This window comes from Zingiber officinale, chromosome 2A (genome assembly GCF_018446385.1).
Source record: "Zingiber officinale cultivar Zhangliang chromosome 2A, Zo_v1.1, whole genome shotgun sequence".
NCBI classification, from domain to species: Eukaryota; Viridiplantae; Streptophyta; class Magnoliopsida; order Zingiberales; family Zingiberaceae; genus Zingiber; species Zingiber officinale.
In genome coordinates, this window is record NC_055988.1 from 35607925 (window position 1) to 35614348 (window position 6424).

A 6424-nucleotide genomic window follows, 5' to 3' on the forward strand; every position below is an offset into this window, starting at 1 on the left:
AATGTGATTCTCATTTCAAAATAAATGCTTATACAAAAAAGTTAGGCTTTTAGTATACATTCTAACACCTACGTCCTAGGGGGTGGTATCCCTAGGTGGAAATTCTTGGTGGGTCGAGCGCTTCAGGTAAAATCTTAGAGTTATGGACTCTAGGTTGAAATCTTAGTGTCGTGAACCGGGTGAAAGTCTGGATGGGTAGTGGAGCGAACATCCAGCATGAAGACCGGAAGCTTTGAACACTAAGCAAAAGTCCATTTGGGCTTGAGGATCAATCTGACAATAGGTAAAATCTCCTGAGAGGAGTAGGTGAGGATACGTTCCCCGAAGAGGAAATAGTAGGCGTCGATTCGACCTACGATTTCTAGAAGGAATCCGAAGTCAGAACCGGATAGTCTGATGGCTGCCAAATACTTATATTATTTGTATTTTATTGTACTAACTTGGTTTTGCAGGGTATACTTTGTTTGTGGACTAATATGCCTTGCAGGAAGGGAGTTGCATAAGAGAAGCCTCGGATGAATAGTACCCGAGGTGCCCTCCATGGAGCTTGGAGGCGCCTCGGGTGCATTAGTCTAAGACTCCATGCAGCAGGGCAGAAGGCGCCCTCTAAGGCTGCTGGAGGCTCCTTGAACGCTAGATGGAGGGCGCCCTCCATGGAGCTTGGAGGCGCCTTCGGGTGGATAACTAGCAAACGTAGTGGAGCTTATCGACACGGCTGACTTGGGATTGAAGGTGCCTCATATGTAGGTTGGAGGCACCCTCAATGGTCTATTTAAGCCTGGTTCGAGCAGATGTATTAACACAGATCAAAGACTCGATTTCAATAATCTTTCTACTGCACACTGCTCAAAGGATGATTTGATAAAACCGTAACTCGACTCCAACAACCAAAAACATTCAATTCTCTTCTCTTATTTGTCGGTATACTATATTTATTGTATTTAAAGTGTACTTTGATTTGTAAAATTTTGAAGCTATAGTGATTGGCCATTAAAAGTACTCTTACGTGCGGGCCTTGGAGTAGGAGTTGCCACAGGCTTCGAAACAAGTAAAATCTTGGTGTTTGTGTATTATTTTTTATTACTCTGCTGTGTATCTCTAATCGATTATCTCAAAACGAAAGTGAAAGTCACGAGCGTTATTCACCCCCCTCCACTCTAGCGCTTTACGTGTTAGAATGTATACTAAAAGCCTAGCTTTTGGTATAAAACATTTATCTAGAAATAAGAATCACATTGGTCAAATGTCTACATTAGTGATAAATGTAGTTGTTCAATTAATTTATACTGTAGATAACATAGTATGTGGTGCCACATGCAGAAGATGATGTTATCAGTACCTTATAAATTATAAACAGTAGCTCACGACCAAAATGGAAAGGAACAAACCATTAGAAGGTCGTAGTGTAATTAGGTATTAGTTTATCTTGATTGTATAATTACACTAGTACACTTAGAGTGTATTGAGTAGGACCATTTGAAGTCGTTTCTTTTATACTGACTTTATAAAGAAACAAAGACCTCGGTTATTATGGAAGTGTGTGCTCTTAATCCTAATATAATAATAAGCACATATATTTGATATTTATTTCTTTAATTTATCAATGCGTGAGATTTAGTTCGATGAATCAATAAGCTCGATAAGTTGGGAAATGACATCACTTATAGTGTGTGTTGTTGATTATAGAAGGAAACTGTGTCCTAAAGATACTAGGTTGATAATGCCCTCAAGAGGAGCTCATAAGGATTGTCATGTTAAACCCTGCAGGTGAACCTAGCCCGACATGATGATAAGGTTGAGTGGTACTACTCTTGGACTAAGATATTAATTAAATGAGTTGTCAGTAACTCACTTAATTAGTGGACATTCGATATCTTAAACACAGGGAGACTAACACACTCATAATAAGAAGGAGCCCAAAAATGTAATTTGGGATTGGTGTGGTAGTTCAATAATAGTTCTCTAGTGGAATGAATTATTATTGATAAAATTAAGTTGTGTGTTCGGGGCGAACACGGGATGCTTAATTTTATCGGAAGACCAAAACCAATTTCTCCTCTCGGTCCCTATCGTAGCCTCTTATTTATAGAGTACTATACCCACCTTCTATACCCACCTAAAGGGGGCCGGCTAAGCTAGCTTGGGAACCAGGCTAGGGCCGGCCTAGGTATAAATTGGGGTGGCCGGCCCTAGCTTGAACCCAAGCTAGAGGGACCGGCCATATTAAATTAAAAAGAATTTTAATTTTAATTTTTATTATGTGGAAGATATAATTTATTAAAGAGAATTAAAATTAAAATATCTCTCTTGTAAAAGATCTACAAAAGATTAAAGAAAGAGATTAGATCTCTTTCCTTATTTGTAGATTGGTGAGATATTTTATTTTCTCTTTAAAAATTATTCACATGTTGTAAAATTAAAATTATCACTACTACAATTTGAGGGTAAGGCATCACTTTAGAAGCAACACTTTTATAAACTGTTACAACAGAAGAAATTTTCTTAAAAATTTGCAACACTTTAAATAAGTGTTGCCTATATAAGAAAATGCAACACTTATTGTATAAATACAACACTTTTTATAAGTGTTGCAATAATTATAAGAATATGAAACACTTTTATATTATATATGTAACATTTTTTAAAGTGTTGCCAATTTCTTTAATTAGGCACTTGGGGTAAATTTTTTTGACATTTTTTTATATATAAACTTAGGTGATGATTTACGTTAGGTTTTAATCTTCTGATCCTTTTCTCCTCCCAAACTCATCGCCATAAATTAGGGTCAAGCCGGGTCGAATTTGGTTTGATTTGGAGGTCAAATGGAGGAGATCAAGCTGAATCAATATGGACCGTTGATCCTGATCTAGAGAGATCTTGTTCCTTAATTCAGATCTAAGTGATCCAACCCTTCATTCTAATTTAAAACGATCTGGACTGTTTATCGAGATCAAAGCATCCAAGAGTTCATCTAAGAAGTGGAGCTCCAATTCAAATTTGATCCAAAAGCCTACTCTTTAAACCCAATCCTCAAGCCCAATCCAAAAGCCCACTCTTCAAGCCTAATTTCAAAAACTCAATTTGCCTTCTCTTATTGGATCCGGATCTTACTAAACTCCTCACCTCCTTAACCCAAACCCGGCAACCCGTTAAGAAATCTCTTCCTCACGCACGGCACAGTGCTTCACCCCCATTCTCCTCGCATTTCTTCTGTTCGCGATTTCCAGCGGCGGCTAGGGCACAACAGTTTCTTTTCTTCTCTCCGGCCGGCGGTACCTCTTCTTCTCTTCACTGCCGCCAGCCGGTCCTCTACACCCAAGTTCCTCTTCTCGTGATCTTCCTCAATCCGGCAACGGACAGCAGCATCTCCGGTGGACCTCTGTGAGCAGCGGCGGCACAGTGAGCTCAGAATTAGGGTATCCTTGACGGTGGAGCGTTCTCCTCCGGCGAGGCATCCCTTTCCATTCCTTCCTCAGTGGATGTTCTTCCCGCGGACGGCGTTGTGAAAGTGGAAGATTCCAAGGAGGAAGTCGGTCGATTCATCATCATCTTCTCCGGTGGATGCTGCGGTGTTCTCCTGTGGATGGTGTTCCGAAAGCAGAAGTCTCCTCCACCTCAGTGGTGCATCCAACTCTGGCAGAAGCTCATCATCTTCAAGCTCAGCCTCTGTTCTTCAATTCCGGTAAAACTTACTAAAGCAAATCCAAGGCTGATGCTGCGGTGAACTCCCGTGGACGGCGTTCCGAAGGTAGGAATTCCAGCAACCTCAGTCTCAGTGGTGTATGAAATTCCGACAGAGCAAATTCTCTTTTGATTTCTATTTAGTTTCTGTTGATGCTGCAATTTATTTCCTATTCCATCTAAACTATCAACTTTGTGCCATCGGGAGCTGTAGATCAGAGATTCAGTACTTGTGTTACAGTTCACCGGGGCTGGCGTTCCAAATCCGGGTCTCCATGTGACGGTGGAGGTAGTCGATTAGTGTATGATCACGGAAGAGGGTTTGGTTAGCTTAGTTGATTTACTTATTTGTTGATTGTGTTATTTTCTTATTGATGTTTGATTGTTGTTATTGCACTTTGATTAGTTTTGTTATGCATGATAGTTTGTTTGTTATCGCACTCGGTTAGTTTCATTTATGCATGAATGTTGATCTTGTGTCATAGGGTGACAATGTGGTACAAGTTTAACTTTTATGCATAATTAAGTTTTGGTTAATCGTTGTTAAGGTTGTTTAGTTTAATTGATTTTGTTTTTCTTGTATTTTGTTTTTCTTGTATTTTATTTTTCTTGTATTTTGTTGTCGTTGGACTGCTACCAAGGGTATTGTGTTTTTCTAGCTCTGTCAAGCTTCTTTTTTTCCCAATCCTTGTTCTTCTTGCATTATTTTTCTTGTATTATGTTGTTTTTCTTCTAAGGTTGGATCTTCTATTTTCAGATTTACGAAATGAGTTATGTAAAATGATACCACAACTTTAGATTGAACACTGATGAGGTATTTGATCATATTGTCTCAAACCATTGAGACTTAAATATTGCATATGATATACAGTCCAGAAGGTTCTTGCAAAACTACCTCCGGAAATTGCAAGAAAATATTTTTCCTAAGGTATGTTATAGTTGTATATGTATTTTCTTTAGTTTATGTATTTTCTTAAGATATGGTTACTTTCCGTCCAGCTTGTGGATTGCCTATTCCTCTTCAAATCTTTCATTTACATGCCATGTTTGCCTGATAAGACACAGGCATGTAGAAAATGATTGTTCTACTTATAACTTCTTTGCTGTTAGAAAATCCTGCCTTACTATATATTTAGAAATACATGAAAATTGATAGATTTTGGTCTGGAAGAATTGGCTGTGATTGTTTCGCATCATGATTTTCTATCTTCCAAATTATGTTGAAGGTGGCGTTCATGATCTCTAATATGCTTTTAGAGCTTGGAATTTGTTTATTTCAAGTATGCTCACAGTAATGGTCACGTTAAGGAACTTATGCATAGTTAACTTCAAGGAATTTATATTAATTTACATTGTTGTAAAGACAATTATCTTTCCTTCTGAAATGCTGAAAACTCATTTCATGGCAATTCATGAATTACCAAGTCACTTACCTTTTCTTGCAAAACTCTAGTGTATTTTATACCTCCGGAAATTGAAAGTAACCATTTTCTTGCAAAACTACCTCCAGAAATTGAAAGAAATTATTTTTCCTAAATCACTTACCTTTTTTTCTTATAGGGCATAATTTGTTTGAAACCATGATGCTTTTTTTCTTCCTGCATTAGTAAATTGATGAGTGATATACTTTATTATCTTATTCTATCTTAGCCACCATGCCCATTGACTAATGTACTATCTTTGGTTCATGACGTTCTTATTGTTGAATTGGTATTTTGTCATCATTGCAAGTTGCAACACATGAAATCTTCCATTGCAATTTGCACAGATTTGTCAAGAAATGCAGCAAAAAAAAGATTCTTCCATGGTTTGTTTGTCAGGTTACGTTTTTTCATAGTTCTCTCGTTTTGTTGCTTAATCTTCTATGTTTTTTGAGACAAGCAAAGAGTTTGTGTTGTGATTCCACTATTAAAACTTTAGTAGCATAGGCATACTCCTCCCCTGCTCGTGCTTGCAAATTTATATGAATTTGGTAATAATTAACTTGGCAGTACTTTTGGAGATTGCTACTTTTGCATGAGGATGATAAATTTCTAATAATTTGTAGGAATGGTAACCTCAAAATTTGGAAAGTGACATGCCTTGACAGCTTTTGAAGTACTGAAAGAACTTTTTTTTCTTGGTTGAACTCCATTTAAGTTCTCCCTTTCCTTGTTCAGTTAAAAGGCTTTTCCTCTTCTTATAATCTTGAGTTGTTGATTTTTATTTTTTTTTAAAAAAATTTGTTGATAGCCTGTTATTGGTTTTAGTATGTGCAATATTAATGTCCAATTTAATATTGAAACTGCATAGGTATGTTTATCTTTATTGGTAGAATTGAATTGTTTCTTTATATATTCTTTATGTTGTGTAACGTGCTTTACTGATTAACGTGTGTTGTTGTTTTTTTTTTCATGACTAGCAGGACATTATTATATCTTTTTTGGTGGGCACGTTCAATGCATGGGCAAATGACTTATGGGGGATTAATGAAGCCGACCACACATTACCATCTATTGGCTTTTTGTAAATGAATATATCTAGTTGCCTTGTTTGGGGGAATTCATGAAGCTAAGTATTAATTGATGACTTATGTATATTTTTTGATGCTAGTTGTTGGGTTTTTGTAAAATTTGTAATCAGAATATAGTGTGATATAACTTTTGTAATACAATGATCATATTTTGAATAATATATTTTGTACAAATGTGTTTGATTGGATAGTAAAATTGTAATATCAATAATATATTGGTGAAAAAATAAG

The 6424-nt window shown here is 36.8% G+C and overlaps 1 long non-coding RNA gene across 1 annotated transcript; it reads left to right on the plus strand.

Moving 5' to 3' along the window:
- Positions 1 to 4450: 4450 nt before the first annotated feature.
- On the plus strand, positions 4451 to 5739 carry LOC122039587. The gene is made up of 3 exons (XR_006128252.1): positions 4451 to 4609; positions 4681 to 4750; positions 5729 to 5739. It is a non-coding gene; the product is annotated as an uncharacterized LOC122039587 (long non-coding RNA).
- Positions 5740 to 6424: the final 685 nt, after the last annotated feature.